A 22,461-nucleotide genomic window follows, 5' to 3' on the forward strand; every position below is an offset into this window, starting at 1 on the left:
AGTCTATAAATCAGGCTCCTTAAATAACCCATAAATGCTTCATTTAGCACAGGCTGGAAAGAGAGATGCGCGCCACCAATGTCATATGATTGAATTTGAGGTAGGGAGGCTACGCAGCACTGATCATGTGAGATACTTAAACAGGAGAAAAGCAAAAGAACAATAACTAATTTAGTAAAAAAGGCTATTACTGTTATCGTATTATGGGGTATCACTCCCTTGTTCAAACAAGTTGGATCCTGTGACTATGCTCATCCTCGTCTCTGACTTGTCGTCTCTGGGTTTTTACAAACTTTTTCCCCCACATTTTAAAACTCGAGGCACCTTTCACCTTCATCTTCCCTCTCCAAACCTGACAGAGAAATATCCCCAACGCATTTCTAATTTGTGCTTGCTCGCTTTCATGTGGAGAGATACGGCTCACTCAAATACATTTTCACACTCATCTGCGGTGTGACCAACATCTTCAGCATAAGCGACCCTGGCTTAAAGGGCCAACATCTCCACATAAGAAAGAAAAAGCTCTGCAAAGACTCAGTCGTGTCTGTAGGTGTTTGCGATATCTGTCACAACGTGTACCATCAAATGAATCCAATTGAGCATGTCAACAAATGGAGACTGGCCCAAGAATCCCAATTTCAACACAGATTATTTTAAATTAAAATCAAAAGTATACACTTAAAAAAAAACTAAACCATACTAAATGACATACTTGTAATACAGCACATTTCAAATGATCAATTTACAGCTGTTTTTTGCAGAAATGTACCCCTGACATCAATAAGATAATAATAAGACACATAGAATACTGTTCTTATTGAATGAATCAGGACATACACAAGAGATGTATGTATAGGAGATACATATTATGTATAACAGCCATTAAGTAGTATTCAGGGGATGGTTAAGCATGGTTAAATGTTACTTCTTCAAGACATTATCACATGACTAATCACTCCACAGTGATTTGCTACAATAATGAAGAACGTCCCTCCTGCCAAGTGACATTATCTGTATTTAGTTATTTGTTGTCTCACACTTGACAAATGCGATGCTCATTAATCATCTTGAAAGAAAAGGATGAGTTTTTCACGGTCTAAAATGCAGAGGTTTTCCTCTGTTGACTGTGACCCATTGTTACAAAGGCAGCCTGAAATGTGCAGACTGGGATTTTGAAAACCTCCCGTAATCAAGAGTCAAGAGAAAATACATATTCACACTTGATTGCCACAATTTCTCATGACAGTGAAAGAGGAGTAAGCATTCATTTTCGCGGATGTATAAAAGTTCACTCTTTCAGCAAATAACTGTATGATTCATGACGCTTCTAACGACCAACTCAAAACAACTTCTCCTGGCAGTTTCCTCTCATGCTTCCTTCAGTAACCTGAGTGCTCGTTCTCTGCTTAATGAATATCTGAAGTGGATGAGGAGGAGGAGGATTATATAACATTAAAAAAACAAGACAAACATATTTTATTTTCTCCAACACAGGAGTTTGTTTATGTAAAACTTGAGAGCTGCACAATCTGTTGGTTTCCATTTCACGACTTTAAAAACATTTTTTTTAAATAAAGTGGTTTCACTGTAGATTTGTTAGCTTGTGTAAAGGCCATCAGACATACAAAGTGGAATCATCATGCACACTGAGTTTGTAATGTTTCCGAATTAAATTGTCTTACATTAAACTTGAAAGAAACAGTGAATAAATACATACTGTTAAAGCATTTAATGTATCACTATACAGTATATACACTATATAAGTTTATACTAGTGTATACTAACAGTCAGCAACCGACTTCCCTGTAGCACCATGGACAGCTTGCAGCAGCAGTGATGGTGCCCCATTCTCTCAATAAAACACAGCATAAAATAAAAACCCTTAAGTGCTAAGTAGCTGTAATGTAAAGGTCCTTAGACTAATAAAAACAGTAACAGTGTAATGGCTGAGGTCACTATTCTCAGGAGTCCCAGTGTGACCGCAAGACCAGTAGTAGTTACACAGCAAAACAAAAAAGCAAGATCCAGAACAAATGACACTGTGGCTGATAAAAACCGAACATTCTGCATAGCAAGTGGAAGACAAAGGGACTGGACACTGATCCAATACAGACGTGATGAGTAATACAGACTAAACAGGGAGTTGGCACAATGGTGGTGGTTTGCTGTTCTGATCATTTTTGATCGATTTTGACAGCAAATTTGACCTAGTTTTAGTTAGTGTGACTTAAATGCCATTTAGTCACCTGAGAGTCAACTAAATATTAAATCATGTTTCTCTATTAACTTATCTATCAATGTGTTATTATTGATGTTTTCATTTACAACACAGATACAACTGTCTCCATATGAAACATTTGTATTGACAATCAAATACAATTATTCATTTTGTTGCATGTTTGTTTCAATTTGAAGACAGTGAAACATGACACTTGGACTTATTATCTTCAGCATGTCAATTGGGATTAAAATCCATAATTATCAGTGTTGGTGGTTTGATTTCAGTTTAAACTACAACAGCTGAGCTGATAAAACAGCATTAGTCTTCCGTAATCATCATACGTGAAATTCGACCATATTATGTCTCGTAATTTATGCCACTTTCCCCACGTGCCCTCCTCCGTGTTGACATCTGGGAAGATCAACCTAACCTCTGTACTTCACGGAATTATTTAATCATTGCAAGTGTCAGTAGATTAGTCATAGTTTTTGTCATGTCAACTTGATTTTTATTTACTTAACGTCTCATTATCGTCTGTGAAAAGGGGTAATTGATAGTTTCCGTCGACAAAATGAACACCGACAATAATTACAACTATTCTATATAATCCTACATGGTAAACATTATGACCTGCTAAGCACGTAACGTCATATTCTGAGATATGCTCAAAATGGAAGTATAATAATACGTACAGGCATTTACTGTGAGCAGCCAGGGCAATATTGCATCAACTAAATATAGTCACATACTCTCCACTACAGCAATTACTTACCATTCTAAATATTATGGCCACATAATCCTGGAGACAAAGAACATGTAAATAATGGTGGAGAATAAAGTGGAGAATAACTCAGTTATGTCCAGACTCACCGACTGGATTTGAAAGAACTCAAGAACACAACAACAAACCGACTCATTAATGTGAAGACTATCTCTATCCTTTGATTTTAGACAGTGATGCATGTAACCTCATGTAAGTTGACAGTTTGACTGCTTGGGAGAGTGAAGTGTGGTGTTCAAAGAGTGTGAGTGATCGCATGTTTGTGCGTGTGCCATGTCTCCTCTCTGTGCGCGCCTATGTCTTAACAAGCGTGCACACGGGGGTGAACGTCAGACAAACAAAAGGGTCCGCCGAGTGTCTGCGCCTTCGCTCAGCATTTGGGCAAACAAATGGGTTTGACACATAAAGCGCAGCACTCTCATGCAGAATGCATAAGCCCTGCAGGCAGGCTTAAAACAAACAGTCAACATGTCCATAGATGGGCCTAATAAGTCACCAAACAACCACGCACACGAAAAATGTTGACAGGTTTAATTCATCCCTGTGGACAGTTAAGGCCAAATATGCCCAAACAAAAACACCTTTGCAGATACCAGCACACAATATGGCAACACCACTGCAAACACTGCATCCATAAAACAATGTTTCTGCTGACAAGACAGAAGCATTCTCAGCCCTCCCCTTTTTTTTTGTCGCCCCCCCCCCCACTCCTCCCCCCTCTCACTTCCTTTATCTCCCAAAACTTGGCAAGGAGAGAGAAGCTCACTGCTCTGCAGCAGGTGATCCAGGTGTAAATTATTGCAGGCGAGTTCATTTTTTCCATGCATATAGATGCAAGTGCATATGTGCTATACTTGCATACGCTTGAGTTGTATGTGTGTGTGTGTGTGTGTGTGGGTGGGTGTGTATGGTGGTCTTGCAGGGGCCACGCAGTAATTGATGCCGACAGAAAACATCCCTCTAGAGAAGGTCACAGCACTGAGCCCTGCTGTCTTCCTCTTTTCTTCCCTAAAATCCATCAGTGTAAGTGAGCGAAAGAAGGACTCAAGGGCAGCATTTGAGTCCAGATGAAGACTGACACGAAATGATATAAATACAGATACATGTCTAAAGTGAGGACGGATAGAAATGAACATCTCTTTTGCCCACTCCATCCATCTCTGTCTCAACCTTTCTCCGTCTCCGCAGTCCCACGACTTCCCCCACGTCTCGCTCTCTTCATCTGCCGTCGCTCGGCTTTAACGTGACGGGTTCTGTGGCGCTTTTAAGGAGTAAATGCACGTTTGCACATTTCGTTTAAGTGTGTTAAGCGTACAAGGCTTGGTGTGTTTTACAAAGTTGGTGATCACACGATCTGAGGGAGATGCCTCAGGAAATGTAGCCTGCAGCATCATCCGTCTTGCGGGGACCAATTAGGGAATAGTGGGTGAGTACAAGAGGGCAAGTTGTCTGAACTGGCAGATGTGTATGGGTTAACAAAACAAAATATTTGTGTTTTTTTTTTAATTCACAACAAGAAAAATAGGAGAGATTTCTGCAGACCATACCCAGTTTATACTCCTTTAATATCTTATATTGCTGTTAAGACGTAGCCTAATTATTCTGCTTCCATGCAAATTATGGACCTGAGGGTTAGTTCCTTTGTTTGGATGCTATGCCTGTGTGTGTGTGTACTTGTATTTGTTCCCTCTATAGGATCTTTTTCTGGCATAAACACTGACCTTGTAAGGACAATAGTCCTCATGGGTACCACAACCTGATCCTAATGAGGCAGAACCTCATTTTTGAGAAACAGGTTGAGTTTAGGGCTAAGATGTGAATTGTGGTTAGGTTAAGATTAGGGTCAGGCATCAGCTGTGGACTTGTTTCTGGCTGGGTGTGGAATTTGCTGCATCTGTAACCAACAGCCACTGTGCTTGTGAAATGAATCACTCCAATCCAGTACGAAAAACACCAGTTCAACCACAGCTTCTCTTTCAGTCTGAACTGTTCTTTTTGTTTTGTTTTTGTGTTTTAATGATCTCTTGTTGCTCGCCTGCCCACTCAAACCTAAACTGCCATCTCTCGTGTTTGGGATCACTCGTTTGCTCATCCAGTACCACACACTGTCCCTGAGCCTCACACTCAGCCTGCCCAATCGTACCTCAAGCCCCATTTCTATGTTGAGAAGCAGAACTTCTGGACCGAAACAATGAATTGTCCTAGTTTGTCCTAGTTTCAGTCATATTGTACCTTCATCGTGTTCGAGTTCAATGTCTCTGAGACCCTCACAGTCTCGGTTTACACGGGAAAACAAACACGTTGCCTCTTCACTGTGTGATTTTCGCGAGCATGTTGGTGTTCAGAGGTGTGACGTGCGATACAAACTGGCTCCTGTATGCACTATAGTGTGATTCTTGCTGAGGTGTCATGGAGCTGACTGGGAAACATCTGGCCAGTGTGCCCACTTACTTAACTGCTGCTTAATGAAGACACGTGGGTTCTCCTGATGATCTCCACTCTGCACCAAAACCTCTGTGCTGCTGCAGCTTATTCGTTCATCTTTTCATCACACATACAAAAATCTCAACATATTGATCACTGCAGTCGTGCACTTTCACAGACCACTGACTGCCACACTGCGTCCACATTATTGCTGTTGACTTTAATAAATGTCACTTTGATGTAAATAAGTCAGTGGGCATCTTCTATTTTATCTGCACGGTCCTTGATCCAGCTCTCCGACTATCTGCTGGCCTGTGAGTGGAACATTACCATCTCCCCCAATTCCATGTTGTAGAATGGTATAATGATTTTTTCTGAAAGGTCTTCTCTCTCGTTTTGTTACTCACACAGCAATTAAAAGTTCAGATATTTTCAGCCAGGGAATAAAAAACATTGCTCAGCAGATAGTTTGTAGGCCCGCGGTCATTGTAAAGACGTAACGTCACCTATTGAAAAAGTGAAAAACAACGCCTTTTTGGGCATGTGCACCGTTGAAAAAATAAGAAATATGTATTAATGCTTCGAATTTTGTCTTTTTGCTTAGAGATTTGTCTTCCATCTGACAGTGCCAGACTAGCGTTTCCCCCTGTTTACAGTCTTTATGCTAAACTAATCTCACTGACAGCTGGTAGTTGCTTCATGTTGAATGAACAGAAATGAGAGTGATAATGAACTTTCTATCTTACTGACAGATGGACAGAAAGTTGTTGCGTTTTGAAAAGCAAAAGCATGTTTTCGACACTTCCTCGGATATTATGCGGACAACCGTGATGAAGACATTTTGACATGTTGCAGCAGGAAAAGCGCCGGTGTTCCTGATATCATTAACGATGGCTCTGTTCAGTCCATGTAAGTCAGGACAGTGTGACAGCGAGCCTGTATATGCTCCCTTAAACTGCGGTATGGCTAAATGGAACTCAATGGAACTGCTCTCCCCACTGTGACCTGTCAAACTGTCTGCCATGAAAATGGTCCATATCGGTTCAGTTTTAACAAAAAAAGAGGACCCAAAATGCAGAAGTGGCGAGAAAAGAAGTTCACTTACCGCAAGGCAAATTGGGCAATTGAAATCAAGACAGCATGAGCCGAAGCCGGGGTGAAGAGCTGAATCCAAAATAGCATAGCAGGCAAGGGAGAATCCTGTAACACAGACACGGAGCACAAAGGTAAGAAGATGAACTGGCCGCAGAGACTCTGTATATTTTAAAAGGAGAGGAGATAACAAGACACAGGTGACAACAATTAGGGCGGCAAGCGAAACAGGGAAGAGAGAAAGTGAGACAAGACACATGGAAGGAAATCGACGAAGCAAAACGATACAAAGCAATGCAAAACTACAAAAATATTAAAGTTATGATATGTGCGTATTGTTTAAGATGATACATGGACTGTATCACCAGGTCACGAGACCCTACGGTGCTCAAACTGTGGTATGTGTACCACCAGTGGTACGCAAACTTATTCTGGAGGTACATGGAAGGATATACCAGGATATTTGATAGGAGTGGAATTTTGACCGTGTGTATAGATAAAACAAATAACATATATACATACATTATATGCAATAATGTATATGTATTTATATATATATATATATATATATATATGTGTGTTTGATGGAAGCAAAACCCATGCGAGATAACCCACGATTGATGCAGAGAGTCATGAGGGAAACACTTCATACAAGATACATGTGTAAGACAAATCTTCAACCATCTCTAAGTTTAATTACTCACATGTTCTTATAACCAGAGCTGGTATTTAATATAAACAACCATCACTCCCTAGATACCAATGCGCCTGGCATCTTGACCTAATACACTATCTCAAGGCTGAACTATATCCTGGCACGCTGCTCGCCAGAATCTGCCTCAGTGTTCAGATGTCAGGGATTGTCTCAGTTCTCCCTATCTTCAATAAAATCTTTCAACTTCACTCAGAGGTTCCATCATTGGTCATCTCACCTGATCATTAAAAGCCGCCGTAACAATACATGTTAAGGATTTGTGGTCTTTGCTATAGCCACGGTTGAACATTGCTGCTGAGACGTGCTGTGATAACATCATAATGTAGTTGCTTGCTTTTAGTGACTGGAATACAAACATTTGCCAAGTGTGTGTTGACCATCTTGAGCCCACGGCAACATATTAAGACTTGTACCAGCCCAGCTGACCTCTGTACACTCTAACTTTAAACTAATGGATATAAAGGAGTTAGAATTTTGGATGTGGAACAAAGGGAAATGTCACTGGAACTTTAAAGGTTTTGCAATTATTACACATACCTAATCTCGAGCAGAGCACCACTCTCTCACTCTCTCTAAATCCGCACCGTGCACATGTAGAGTACACGCCGATTGGAGCTAATTTTCCTCAAATCTTCCTTCAGTCAGTGCCATCTGCGTCTGTTGAGATGAGAAGAGACAGAACCGAAATCAGACAGCGAGAAAAATGGAGCAGTAGGGGACAGGGATGTGAAAAAGAGAGAACAGCATGAAAAGGTGGTAAACAATTTCATGCAAATAAAGGTTGAACAATAGGTGAGCTTTCAGTCTCTCCCCCTCCCTCATGCCGCGATGCCGCTCTCTCTCCCTCTCAGAGCCAGGGCAGAGCTTTTCAACAAGGATAAAGCAGGGAAAGGGATGTTTTTTTTTTTTTAGACTATTGAATGCTCTTTGAAGCATTCCCAAAAGGTTGATCCTATTCAGAGAAAAGGTTTCCTATTTCTCTGATGCTCTTCAATAATTCATCGTCCTTTTTATGGTTTGGTCTCAGCGCTGGAAGGATTACTACCTGGCTGAATATGAATAATATCATTGTGATATTCTCCATCAAGAGAACACTGCATCCACGGTGCAGCAGGTTTTGGAGATAGATTTTTAAAAAAAAACAGAGTTTAGGCATCGAGCCCGCAACAGGAAGAGCTTTTGCATCCTCCCGGATGGACCCGAGGCTGAGAGAAATGGAAATGTTAGGCATCAAGTGCAGAACAAATGCCGCAGTTTTCCAAGCACAGTGCGTTGCACTTGATCTTCCCCACAGGTCAAAAGGCATTTGACTGGGCAGGAACGCAAAGGAACAGAGATGTGAGTGCGCATTTGCATGCCAGACGTCAGCCCATTTCACACCTACATGGATGCACAAGACTTGCATAAAAGGGCCACTTCAACCACCAACTTTATATTCTGTGATTGTTTACAAAGGTGCTCAAAAACAGTAAAGAAAAAAAACAACTTGTCATGTTGAAAAGGTCCAAATGCTAAAAAGCATTTAATGAATTCATTGTTGTTGTTTTTTTTATTCTTATTTATGAAGTTATACTGCAGTGCCGATTTTTACTGTGATTAATTCTTCACAGTTGTCAGGGGTGGAACACACCCACTTACTTTATGAGTCCAGGAAATTCATGCAAGTGACTAATTCTACTGCAAATTTCCTCAAGCACGGTTCATTTAGGACATAAAAAAAACATAACAACCACAATACTCCGTTTTTCGAGTGATATTGAAGGGAACAGTGCATGGTGGCAAATTTTCCATAATGAATAAACCAACCTTCTGGGATTGTGGATTAAATCATTAGCAAGAGGAGAGACAAAGAGCAAGCGTAAACATATGAAAGGTTATTCCCTCTTTGAAATGAGAACATGACCACCACCCACACGCACATGCACACAAACTGCTCGCCTACACTCATAAACAAGCTCAAGGGCCAATAGATGAGGTTCTTCTAAGCAAGAGCAAACACAGTTCATCTGAAATCCAAACGCACACATACATATGTGCTTTAATTAGAGATTCATCACAAATTAACCAACTTAATGAGTTATTTATTACACGTTATTACACATTTTCTTTCAGTCCCTTTCTCAATCAGATATATGGTACAGTTCCCATGTATAATACATGTTTATATTGTGCTTCTATAGTCTCATTTTATTTGTATAAGTTTATTTTTCCCCTCAACTTAATCTGCATCTGTGTTGATTGACCCTGAGGCTTCTTTAATCTCCTTGTTACCTCTTTTGTTATGCAGCAAAACACCACAGCAAACGACTTGTGTGTTTAAAACCTGCTCGGAGAGATTCTGACTCTGTACATCATAAAACCACTCAGTCAGCCCTCGTGCCCTGTATAGCAGCATAATGTCTCTCCGCTGATGAATTCGGGGATTCTTATTTGTCTCCTGTCTGTTTGTGTTAGACCCTCGCCAGACTCGTTAATAGGATTTCTGAGTTTCTTACCTGCACATGGATGCATCACAAGTAAATTATTTAACCAAGTATCATCTCGGGGTGAGTAAGGGACGATAAAAAAAGTGACTGTGTTTCTTCAAATCCCAGCTCGGCACACCACACAGGACGCGGGGATATGATTTGTTGGTTTATTAACTATGTAATTAAGCTTCCGTGTACACAAGACCAACAAAACAAACTAAGGGAAGTCTGAATAATGCAGTGAAATAATTAAAAACAAAAGAGATATAACACACACACACACACACACACACACAGCAGCCTCATCCATGTTCGAAACAAATAACTGCCATCAGTTTTAACATGTTTTATTTTTGTTTTTTTTAATTATTGCGGAGCATAAACGGAGGCAAAGATGTACAAAATCTACTATCACAATTAATTTCCTTTCCCCTCTGTGACATTTGTTTTTATTTATACACCAACTTCTTTAACACAGACCAAGTCATTTTATTTTTTCCCTTTATTAAAATGTTATTATTATCCCACATATTATCTCCCATATTTTCTCATTTTGTATTATCTGTGTGCAAATTGCACAAATAAATCTAACCGAGTTTGACGTACGCTCACTATCCACGACTGAGTGAATGAATTGTTAGAACCAGCAACAAATCACGTCACCAGTGGACACAGCTGGACTCAGAAGCTAACAATGATGAGCTAGTGCTCAGTCCATTTATCTAATAAACTGAGAATCAACAAGCGGACGAAGCCAACTGTGAAAAAACAGAGCTCGCTTGATTCAATAGATTTAAACAGGACTAACTTTAGGATTTCTGTTAGACTGAGACATTGACTGGATACAGTTTCAGAAAATGTTAATTTGTTTTACCTTTTGTTCATTTCTTTAGGTATTCGTAAAAGTGTTTTGCATTTTGTTAATTTGTTTCAAGTTTTGTAATACTGGTTTGCACTTCCAGGCCACCATAAGAAGGAGACGACATATTAACTAAAGTACTGTTGCCAGAAATCATACGGCTGCGGCAGCAACCACAAGTGCCATGATCCATCTAATTTGTATCACGATTAACACGAACAGCAGAGAGGACATGATGACATACAGAACCACAGCATGATCCAACTCACTGTTCGCTTCTTTCTGTGACGTAAAAATGTCAACGTGAAACGGATTCTGTCGCTTATAGAGAGAAACAGCGTCACCTACGGACGCACATGGCCTATAAATAGATTTAGTTGTTCGGTTGCCTGTTTTTTTTGTTGTGCATGTAAACATATCCGTCAATAATTGATGTCACACAACTAATTAGAACCAAATGACAGCCACCTCCACTGAGAACTGCAGAAAAGCCAGAGACAGTAGGTCATAGGTCTGACATAAAATAATCAACGTCTATTAAGCTGCAACTTGAATTTCACACACTGAAATAAAATAGAGAGCATGTCGCCCAACCTTCCATTTAACACTCCTCACTCCTCTGTATCTGCAGCCACTCTCCATTATAGCTTCATTTGCATAAAGAATATAACGACAATTTCTCACAGTGTCCTATCTGCATGCCACCAGTGTTTCTGTACAAGCCACAGTGGTGTGTGTGTGTGTGTGTCCGTGTGAGTCTCACAATCCTACACCAGTGTCATCCTCGCTGACTATGTGATAAAGTGCACGGCAGCAAGACCTGTCATCCTATTCAGACAAAGCGTGACCGGCCAACATGCCATTAGGAAAGAGTCTGTGGTCTCTATACACACTGGGACTTCTTGGGATTCATCTCATGTAAGAAAGTTTATGGCATGTGAAGTTCTTTTTTGCACAGTGAGGTCACTTGTCACTGCTTTCACAGTGTGATTTTAGGGTTAAAGAAATATAACTGCCTGGTATTTGACATTGTTTATGATGCAGCTTCAAGTTCAATTCTTATTTTATAACTTTAATGTCATAAATCTTACATTACACTAAATACATGTCGAAAATGAGGATCAAATGATTTGATGTCTCCGTCACAGGAACAACACTGTTTCGTTTCAGGTTAGAATATTTGGTTGAGTTCCTGCTACGGCCATGAAGTTGTCGATTCATTTGTTTGTGCTTCGTGCAACAGCATGCACTTGTGTGATCACTCAAGATAAGAGTTCACATTACACAATGTTCAGCCCGATAAACTGCTCGCTAAGGCATTGTTCCATGGCTAATCACCTCTAATTGGCTGGTGATCAGCAAATCGGCAGTCCCTGAGACCTGCCAATGTTTCCCCGATGCATGGGACACCGGGATCTCATTTTCACCTGGCTAAAAATGTTGCTTCAAATCCGCAGTTACTCAAGCCACCACATGAAATGCAACATGCAAAAATGTTTCGTGATGAGATATTTCAGTCAGTGACAGAAGACAGTGGGGATGATATAATAAAAAAAACTCACAATTAGAGCTGCAACTAACGATTATGTTCATAATCGATTAATCTGTCGATTATTTTCTCGAGTAATCGTTTGGTGTTCAGAATTTCAATAAACCTTAAAAAATGATGAAACAATTAATGATTTCTTTGTTATCCAGAGCAAAAAAATGAAGAAAATATTCATATTTAAGAATCTTGAACAATCGGAAATCTTGTTTTAATCATGAAAAAAGCTTCAAACCGATTATTTCGATTATCAAAATAGTTGTCGATTGATTTAGTAATCGATTAATAATCGATTCATCGATTCATCGTTTCAGCTCTACTCACAATGCAACATCAAATAATTAAATGTGTCATATCAAGAAACAAGACGAAAATCATAACCAGACCTTGCAATAATCTACCTCATAGGTAACTCTTCTTGTTTCTCTATCACCTTTTCGTCCTTTCATTTCTTTACACAGGAACGGTAAAGTCAAGAAACGACATTGAACGCACACACACAACAGACAAAAACACAATGGACAATGGTTTGTCTCATCAAACCTCAAACTTTGTATGAGAGTAGACCGCGGCCGTTGAAGAAACACTGGTCGCAATCAGCTGACTCATGCGGGTCTAGCTCCACCCGTAATGTACGGTACCATTGCTCTGGTACCCCACGGGAAACGGTGCCAAAAAATGCACAATCTCTAATGGAAAAGCAAACAAATATGTACTGTACCGAACCATTCTACTTGGAGAAAGACAAGAGGTAGTGAGTGGACAGAGGTTCAGTTCTCACTTTACTGTGGGTGAAACAAAATCTGTCACGGGTCCAGAGTGGTATCGAGACACTGTTGTGTTCACGATGTTGTGAAACTGACGATACCTTTACCACCCTACAAGACTGCACTTTGTGTGGTGTGGGCGATCATCTGACTCGGAAAGCTGTGAAGCAGAACTTGGCTTAATCAAACCAGAGGGTCGCCCTTTTGGAAATGTGGTTTAGAATTAGGATAAGGTAAGGGCGTGTGGGTGCACATCTCTGAGCATCAGCGTGTCAATCATTGTGCTGCAGGGACACAGAGCCGGTGAGCGCGGCTGCCTAAGCTCTCACAGTCACCATGCCTGTGTTGGCAGGGGAGACGCAGGGCAGAAGCAGCGGGTGCACCGGGTCACATCAGAGTCAGAGTCAGACTGACTTAAATTGCCCTCTGCAGTAAATGGCGTGGGCAGCAGAGAGAGATAATTACAGCGTACACAGTCAGTGTCAACAGAGGTGGCACAAGAACAACAGCACCTCAAATTAACACTTTCAAACAATGAAGGGATCGTTTCCACTCCGCTCCGTGTGTGGTTCCGCACATTTGTACCATTTTCATGGGGAAAAGATTATTATGGGCTGCACAGGGGTAGATGTACAGCTATGATAAGGATGACACAATTGTTTTAACAAAGCATAAGTGCCTACAGCCATGCTCGCAGCTCCAGGAGGTCGTACTTTGGCACAGCAGTGCTTTTAGTCAAATGCTAATGTGAGCATGCTGCTAACATTGACAGTGCTTAGCCGGTCATAGTGTTTACCATGTGCACCGCTTCAGTTTTGCCTTTTAACTTTGTATTATTTGATCAAAGGTTGAAAAAAAAAAAAAAAAAAAAAAAACACAATGTAGGCTAGAGCAGAGATTGATGTCAACTGTTTTGCAGGTATAAATATTTTTCCATTTCTGTAATTCTAGCTGAACAGCCAAAACATAATCATAATCCTTATAAAAAATAACCCTAAAATGGTTCTATGTAGGGCTAAGGGGTTAAAAATATCAAATTATTATTTTTGCTAGATGTTACAATTGTGATTTGAGTCGCAACACTCCAAACCAATAGGCTAGAATGGATTAATTCTATCATCATTATATCAGCCATGTCACTTAATAAGCACATACCTATGTACATATTTCATATATAAGGTATATATTTTATCTGCTGCTAATATTGTTTCAATATTTGTATTCCTTATTTTCTTTGTGTGTTATTTAATTCTGAGGGAGCAAACATAATTTGAGATTTACTAACGACGTTGTCTGTACCCTACAATTTTGATTTAAATGGGATTAATTGTTCAGCCCTTTTCCAGTGCATGTGTTCAAATGAAAGTTCAAAGCGTCCTCTGACTTTAAGTCAAATTCATTTTCATCAGGAATAAGAGCTAGGAAGAGGTAAGTGCAGTTACTCTGTCTGCTTCAGTTCATTCCAGCACTGTGGGACATGGAACAGAAGAAAACCTTTAGGACTGAGATAAGCAAAGCGGCCAACTGAGGTTTAGGGCAGACAATCAGCCTGAAGCAGAGGAGCACAATGGTCTGGTGGGAACGTAGGGTTTTGATTAAGGCTTTTATCGTCTAAAGTCGATTATTGTGAGCATTTGTGTACGCACTTGAGTGGCAAAGCCGCTCACGTCATCAAGTCTTAAACTTGAAAGCATAGCAGCCACACTCAGAACAAGAGGGGATATAAATTATTTCATTAACTGTCGTTTTTTTTTTTGCCTCTTTTCATCAGCACCCCAGTTTGTTTTAGAATTCAAGTGTGTTATCACTTCCGACGTGTTTCATGGTGCAACTCTAAACGTACAGTTCATATGCAAGTCAGCGCAACTTTAATACTGTTACATGCAGATGCAGCTACAGTATTTTCCACAGAAATCCTCTACTCAGTATATATAACTACTTTTACAGTTTACCTTAAGACCAAACCAATAAAACTACCAAATAACATATTTGAAACGAAACCACGACTACACATTTTTTCCACTTTGTTGACATTTGCTTTTTTGCTACTATCATTCTTTACAGTAGTTTACTTAAACAATATCACATCCATTTATATTCTCATCATTTATTTATATGAAACCCTCAGGTTACTTATCTCTTTTTCTTTACTTAAAGGTCAGATATGAAATATTCAGCCTTGGACGATGTAAGGGAAGGAACAAAGAGTGACACCATACTCCTCACTCTGGAAGTTGTTACCGGGGCCTTGTAAAAGGTAAACGTTTTTTTAAAAGGTAAAAGCGTTGAGTTGTAAAGAGAGCTCTGAGTTCCACATGGCCTGTGCACAACTTCCCATGTCAAATGACAAGTTTACAAGTTACGCTTGAATGCAGCAATAGACTCAAAGAGTAAGAAGAAAAAAACTCCTCTTGCTGGACTTGTAAGTAAATTGATGCAGAATGTTGTCTGTTCTGGAAAAGTGTGTGTTTCTGTGTGTCTACTTGTATTTGTTAGTCCTCATGGAGACCAAAATCTGGTCCTAATGAGGCAGAACCTAATTTCTGAGACAACGGTTAGGTTTAGGCGTTAAGTGGTTATGGTTTTTATTTAGGCTGTCTGAATAAATGGAAGTCGATGCAGCGTCTTAAGAGGAATAGATGCACAAACCTGAGTTTGTGTGCACAAAAACCGTCTTTTTTTTGTTTCATTCCACACACCTGCCCTTTGTGGCTCTGGTTGTAAGGAATCTAATTTAACAACAGCCTTAAGTGTTGTCATTTGACTCAGTGTTGGTTGTAGTGGAGTATAGGAAAATGAAAAATGTCTGGGGTTGCGCTGCTACAAAGAAGTGAGACCTCTATATCCTGCTCCTCATCTTTGCTTGAGGCTACAGCGAAAGGTTATTTCAGACACTTCGATCAAACTGTCAGTGGCACAGTTACATTGAGGCAAATGCAGGCACATTAATTTTGCAACATCAATTCTTATTTCTTTTCTTACTGTCCACCATGAGATCAACAAACTGCCACCCCCCTCCTGGCAAAGTACATGGCAAAATCAGCAGAGTACCCTTTCAAATTTAATTAAGATAGCATCCTTCCCTCTGAAGGAACACAAGCTCAGTCTTTTCCATAATCATATTTAGTAATATGAGTCTTATGAGTGTATTAAACAGTGATGTAAGCTCTAACCTGCAGTCTCAGCCCTCATATAAAACCCGCTCTGAATGCTTTGGGCTGGAATGCATTCATTAGAACCACATGCAACTTTAATAACTACCAATATAAAACCGCAGCCCCAACCAGAGGAACCTCCGTCTCACAGGATGTGAGCGTGGTTGTGTTACCTGTCCTTGTTGAGCTGTGTTGATTGGAAAATAACATTGTATAAATAAAGATGAGGACAAGAAAAGCTTCACTTCAAATATATTCTGGACCAAGTCAATGTCAGCATGTTAAAAGCTCTTGTTCACACATTTTACACGCTAGTGACCCGGCTGCTCCCATAAGCTGTTAGAGTGCACTTAAACTTACGGAACAACAGCAGTCGGCCGCAAAACAAGCTCTAATGTGACATTTTAATGCGGTGTATTTTTCACTCTTAACTGGAGATGCAAAGGTAAATGATGTTCCCTCCAGTTTAGCAGAGCATGGATGTCTTTCTTCATCAAAGTGTAGGGTGTTTCTGATTTTACTTTACCCAAGGTAGTAATATACAGGACCTACTAACTATAACCACACTCTGAAACTGTACACTCTGGTGCAAAAGCAAGAGGTGTGTTTGCTTCCTTACGTATATCAGTTTTACACCTAACCACCGGATTGGCTTTAGGCTTTGCTTCAGAGCTTTAATTGCATTCATTTGCACTGTTAACTGATTATTATTACCAAGTGGAGGTTGCATGTGCCTCCTTGTAAAACACTCAGGCCCTAATTGACTCATTAACTCATACTTGTAAAGCAGGTATGGAATCGTTCTCATGTGAAAGTCGCTGCTGCTGTTGCTGCTGCAAGCAGAAGTGGATGAGAAGATATCAAAGAGGTTTCAGCTTAAAACTTTGAGATGAAACCACCACACGTACTGGATGGACTGATGGTGGTGACCTGCAACCTCATGTCCAAAAATCGCCAAAGTCACATCTGGATGAGCCAAAGTCATTTTGTGAAAACAGGTGCGGTGGACAGATGAAGTTAAATGAACTCTGTGGCCAGAATCACCCAAGGTGTGTCTGTGTGTGTGTGTGTGTGTGTGTGTGTGTGTGTGTGTGTGTGTGGGCTCTCTAATTAGGTTCAATGATTTGCCTGTCCTGTTTGGTGTTTCCACGTTTGTGTGTGTCACAGTCCCTCCTGTTTGCTTGTGTTGCCTTCACGTTGTTTTCCTGTTTATAGCCACACTGTGTGGACAAACCAAAAGCATCCGAGTGATGAGAAACCCCGATAGTAACAAATGAGTTGCTTCATTCAATTCAAATTCATGAGCCTCATATCACACAGCCACAAAAATACACTGTATACACATGTACTATGCTCTTTATTTTGTTTGTGCATTTAAATTTAAAGATATAATATGAGACATTTCTTCTCTTCATTTCATTTCGTCTGTATTTCTATTCAAATAGATAGATATTAGGTAATACTAGTTGCAAATGAGGTGACCCATGATAACACGCTGCTTCCTGACTTGATCAAACTTTGTCTGTTGTTTTTTTTTTTACGTTGATTGAGAAACCCTTAACGGCAGGAATCACATAGTGTGCTTTTACCTTAACACTTAACTGTGTTTTGCACTATTGCCAATAAAGTAAGTACAAATATTGGACACAGCAGCAATCCTTTCCTGTAGCGAGATTAACATTTTTGTGTCAACTCTCAAATATTGCTTGCATTGCTGTAAAATTGCTGTTGCTAAGGTACACATGATCGCAGCATTTTATAGAGTGAACCAGGACATCAAGCAGCATCCGAGTTACTGCTCACTCCAATAAAATTCTTCTAAACACAGTTTTACTGTGCGGCAACACCTTGAATTTTGCTTCAGTTCCCTCTAATAACCAGCTGTGCACGATATTCAGCTTGTGCAAGAGAGAAGGAACCCTTGTTATGGTGTTTTAAAGGGGCTTTCTGTACATTTTGCGTTCAGATTTATGACTAGGAAGAGGCTGTGCTGCAGCCAGAAAAAAACAAAAAAAAAAAATCAGTGCAGCTGTTTTATTGATCGAAAATAAAATAAAGTATTTTCAGTAACGGTGCAATCCTTTATGATGTCAAAGTTATGCTGCGTAAACAAGATTCGACTGAGGCCTTAATTAGACCGCAGCCACACATAACTGTGCTATTGTTCTTATGCGAAGGTTGTTTCACAAGCATACGGGTGCTCATAAGGTGTCATGTTATTCGAATCAAGACGCACAGTCTGTGAATCAGCTGGAGAACACCTAGCCTTCCAAACAGTGGAATAGTCACAGGAGCAGCTACATAGAGTGACTGGTATACAGCTTCAGTTTGAGGAAGCTGGTGTGAAACATGTAGAACACGGTGTGTGTGTGTGTGTATGAGTGTGGAGGTAGGAGTGGTATTAAGTCCTAGTACGCTATATCTATAACAACAGCAGGTGGTCCCTCTCACTTCCCACCTCATTCTCTCTCTCTCTCTCTCTCTCTCTCTCTCTTTTTCAGAGGCAGCCACTGCAGCAAATGGCACCACAGCTAACAGCATACCACAATCTTTACTCATCAAGAACACGGCAGAATAGACCATTTAGATTCACATGTGGCAAATTCGCTGCAAGCACCTTAGTAGTGCAAAATAAAAATGATAGAACTGCAGAACTTTTACTGCAAAGCTTTCACGCAAGAATTAGGTTTTGCAGTTCAAGAGCACAAGACACTGCAGCTCCTGAGCTTTGAAAATGCTTGCTATTTCATTTAAAACCTTGTTGGAAAGACTTATTCCTGCGTGACTCCTGAAGCTGCAACTGTTCAGGCCCATTTATGCTCCATTTTTTGTCCATTTCATGTGCGCCCATCCCAAATGTTATCTCCGTCACTACCCTTTATACCTCCGTGCGTCTTTTAGGTTGGAGGTGGAATGTAAGTCGTAAGTTGTCCCAAACGTCCCCATAAAGCAGCAAACGAAAGACATAGGGAGGGAGGAATAACACTTGTTCTTTCTCCAGGAGCTGGTATGACAAGAAGGACTGGCTCGCTAGTTGCCCTCAGACTGGTGCCACGTTTTGCCATGACACCGAACAAGCCTGGATTCAGATCGGTATTACAGACGTTTCTCTGAAAGAGCAAAAAAACACAAACAGACAAGGACACATATGGAAGTTTGTATGTTTAAAGGAGAGACGGCAACATTTAAATGCCTGAAAATACACAATAAAAACTTTTTCTTGTGTATTTTTATTTTCATTTAAGTGAATCTTTTAAAATAATGGTATCAGGCATGAGAATGATGCTTTGACGTGTCCTATTGGTGATATGCGGTAACTGAATGTCACTACTGTGCTATAACCACGTTGTGGTTATATAGCCCATGTAAAAAAGTAACTTGCTGATAGCGCGCCCCCCCCAAGAAAATTTCACCAGCATATGGACATAACTATGATTACCAACTGCCACATGGAGAGATGCTACGACACTATGAGGAATGGTCTTTTATTACCCCTAGAAATGTGGTAGACACATAATTGAGGATGCAGTTTAGTTGCATGTTGTGTTGTTTGCTGAGCTGCTACAAATTCAATTATCGAGGGTTTGTGATGCAAACAAATGTGGAATCATCAACAGAAACAATTTTGCGACAGCTATACAGAGACATGCAAACCTAAACATTAGCAGTGTGGGTCCTGAATAAAGCAAAAGGACCCACCATGCTCGATGGGTACAAGGGCCTACAGCTGAGTCCAAAGCTAAACGAGATGTTTGAAAGAGTTTTGGACCATCTGGCGCTTTGTCCGTGTCTAGTGAGTTTTGTCAGAAGACGAACAGAGCAAAGAAAAACACATTCATCAGTGAAAGGGAAATTGAGCTCGCACGTCATTTACAATCCAAGTCAATTTAACTGTGACAGACAAAAAGTTCTCAAATAATTCATGGTGTCACAGATTGTGAATTTTTAGAATAGCTGACAAGTGCTGTTGGACAACCAGCTGTCCCCAAATGCCCATGCTGCTGCACATCTGGAGCCTCTCACATGTTCATCAAGTACCATTCCGAGTACCTGGCAGGAGGTAACACACGCACACACACACACACACACACACACACAGAAGTTCAGAAGTAGCCTGTTTAACTACTCAATCACCCAAATGGAGACTGTTATTACCTGGAAGCTCTGCACACCGCTGAGACCCATTGAGTGTGATCAGCTCTCAGATGGTTGGAGAGCCGGAGCTAATTGGCAGCAGGTGCTGATGTGTGCAAGTCATATGTACACTTGCATGTGCCGGTGGGTGTGGGTGTTACACGCACGTCTTTCAGCCGCATGTTGCAGCCCGAGCAGGCGGCTGCAACTCAATCCCGATTTAACATCTGCTGCTTGTGTGATGATTGTCATCAGGGGTAAGAGTGGGAGCAGGCTTTTCTTATCTCAAGAGCAATTCAGATTTCACTCAGCAATTTAAACCATGTTTTGTTTTTTTTACCGCTCTGCTTTCTGGCACCGTTTCTGTGAATTAGTCACACTGCAACGCCACCAATGCTTCGCCACTTGAGATTCATTACCTTTTTTGAGACAATGGACATAGGCTGTGAGTAAAAGTCTGTCCCTGGCTGCATGTTTCTTCTGCTTTCCTCCTGCTGTCTCTACAGTACTGTGTTCAAATCCCTTTGCTCCTGGAAACAACAACAACAACCTAGATAGACTGTATATAAAAATGCACATAGTCTCTACCGGTATGACAAGTGAGGCCTATGGAGAAGGACAGAATTAGCAATTAGCCACCAGAGGGAGATTCAGATAACTACATAAAGAACTCCATTAGAATAGAGGTCTGAAAAAAGGAGTCTCACTTGATTTATTGCGTCACTTAACATTTTACTAAGGAGTAAATGGTCTAAATTTGATAACCGAACACGATGCTATGAATTTGTAAATGATGTTCCCATTATAGCAACAAAGAAGATAAAGTATGTGGACACCAGTGTGATTGACAGCTGGTATCATCAAATAGGAGCCTGGTTGCGGGTAATGTCTGTGAACTTATGGCTTCAAAAAGTGACATGGCGTCGGTCAAATCACCGACGTCGAAGCTTCGCAACGGGAGGTTGGTTTTTTTTTGCAAGCGAAAAACTCCGTCCATTTTTTATATGCAGTCTGTGGTCAGAGTCAATTTGCAACTTCTGTTTACTCTGAAAATGCAACGCTGTCACACCGACTGGACCACCGTACCGATCTGTTCCACTTCACACAAGCGTCCGTGATATTGATTGAAGAGCGTTTTTCTGCAACAGCCGCACACGTCCGTCAGTTTTAATGAGTCGAGGGAGCTGCTCTTTCAAAACAAAAATATAAGCAGACGTCACCTTTGAGACACCAATCAATCAAATTATGTTGGTCTTTTTTTTATTATCAGTAAAGGTTTTTTTTTAGCACAGTCAATAAAAATATTTTATTTTACATTGTGTGGTGCTTCTTCTTGCAAGAAAGCCATGAGAGAGTCTGGTCTACCAAACTGACAGCCCAGCGTTATTATTCACTGTTTACCAATTATCACTGTGACCTGTCTTCTGATCCACATTCACAACAACAACAACAACAACAACACACATAGCTATTTGTTCTGAGGTCAGATTAAATTGCATTGGTCACTGCCTGTCCGAGTGGTAATGCTAAAAATACTCTTCCTTTACCCCCTCTTACTTTCCTTTTTCAAGCCTCCATGCCCTCTGTCTCTGCTCTGTCTTATTTATCTGTGGTGCGCTCACATTACACACACTATAGCTGTCCTTCAGCCGCATTGTTCTAGTGTAAAAAAATAAATAAATACAGCTCACATTCTGCATTGTAACAGTCACAAGCAACCAAAAATAAAGACATACAAATTGACACATAACAATTAGCCAGTAAGTGTCAGTTTTTAATTAAGAAGTGCTTCTTAAATACTATCTGAGAACATTTGCACAATAACAAATTTAGGTCTGCCCCTAATAATTGCCTCACGTGGGTGGAATTACCTGTACCACTATGGGTGCCATGTTAAATTCAAATTAATTCCAGCTGCATAATAAGGGAGTCATGCGGTAATTTCTCTTTCCAACAGATTTGCTCTTTTTATTCTCAGACTAATTGAAATGGCTTTGACTTTGCTGTTTACATGGTTCAAGTACTGCTGTCAGTTGGCGTCAGTACGACTCTGAAACGTCAGGAAAGAAAGTTAGGAGGTGGAGTTTTATGCATAGTCCCTATATAAATAATGGAAGTAGTCCTGGGTCTGGAAAGTGGAGCTAAGTAGTGTTATTCGCTTGAATGGTAATCACAGGGGACACCACTGGTTGCAAAATAAGTCAATTTATCAGTCTGAGGACTGTGAATATCAGTTAATACTCTACCAAGGACTTCATGGTCCCAAACGCTAGTTTCAGGTCTTCCCCTTTACTGTACA

This window comes from Solea solea, chromosome 10, assembly GCF_958295425.1.
Source record: "Solea solea chromosome 10, fSolSol10.1, whole genome shotgun sequence".
NCBI lineage: Eukaryota > Metazoa > Chordata > Actinopteri > Pleuronectiformes > Soleidae > Solea > Solea solea.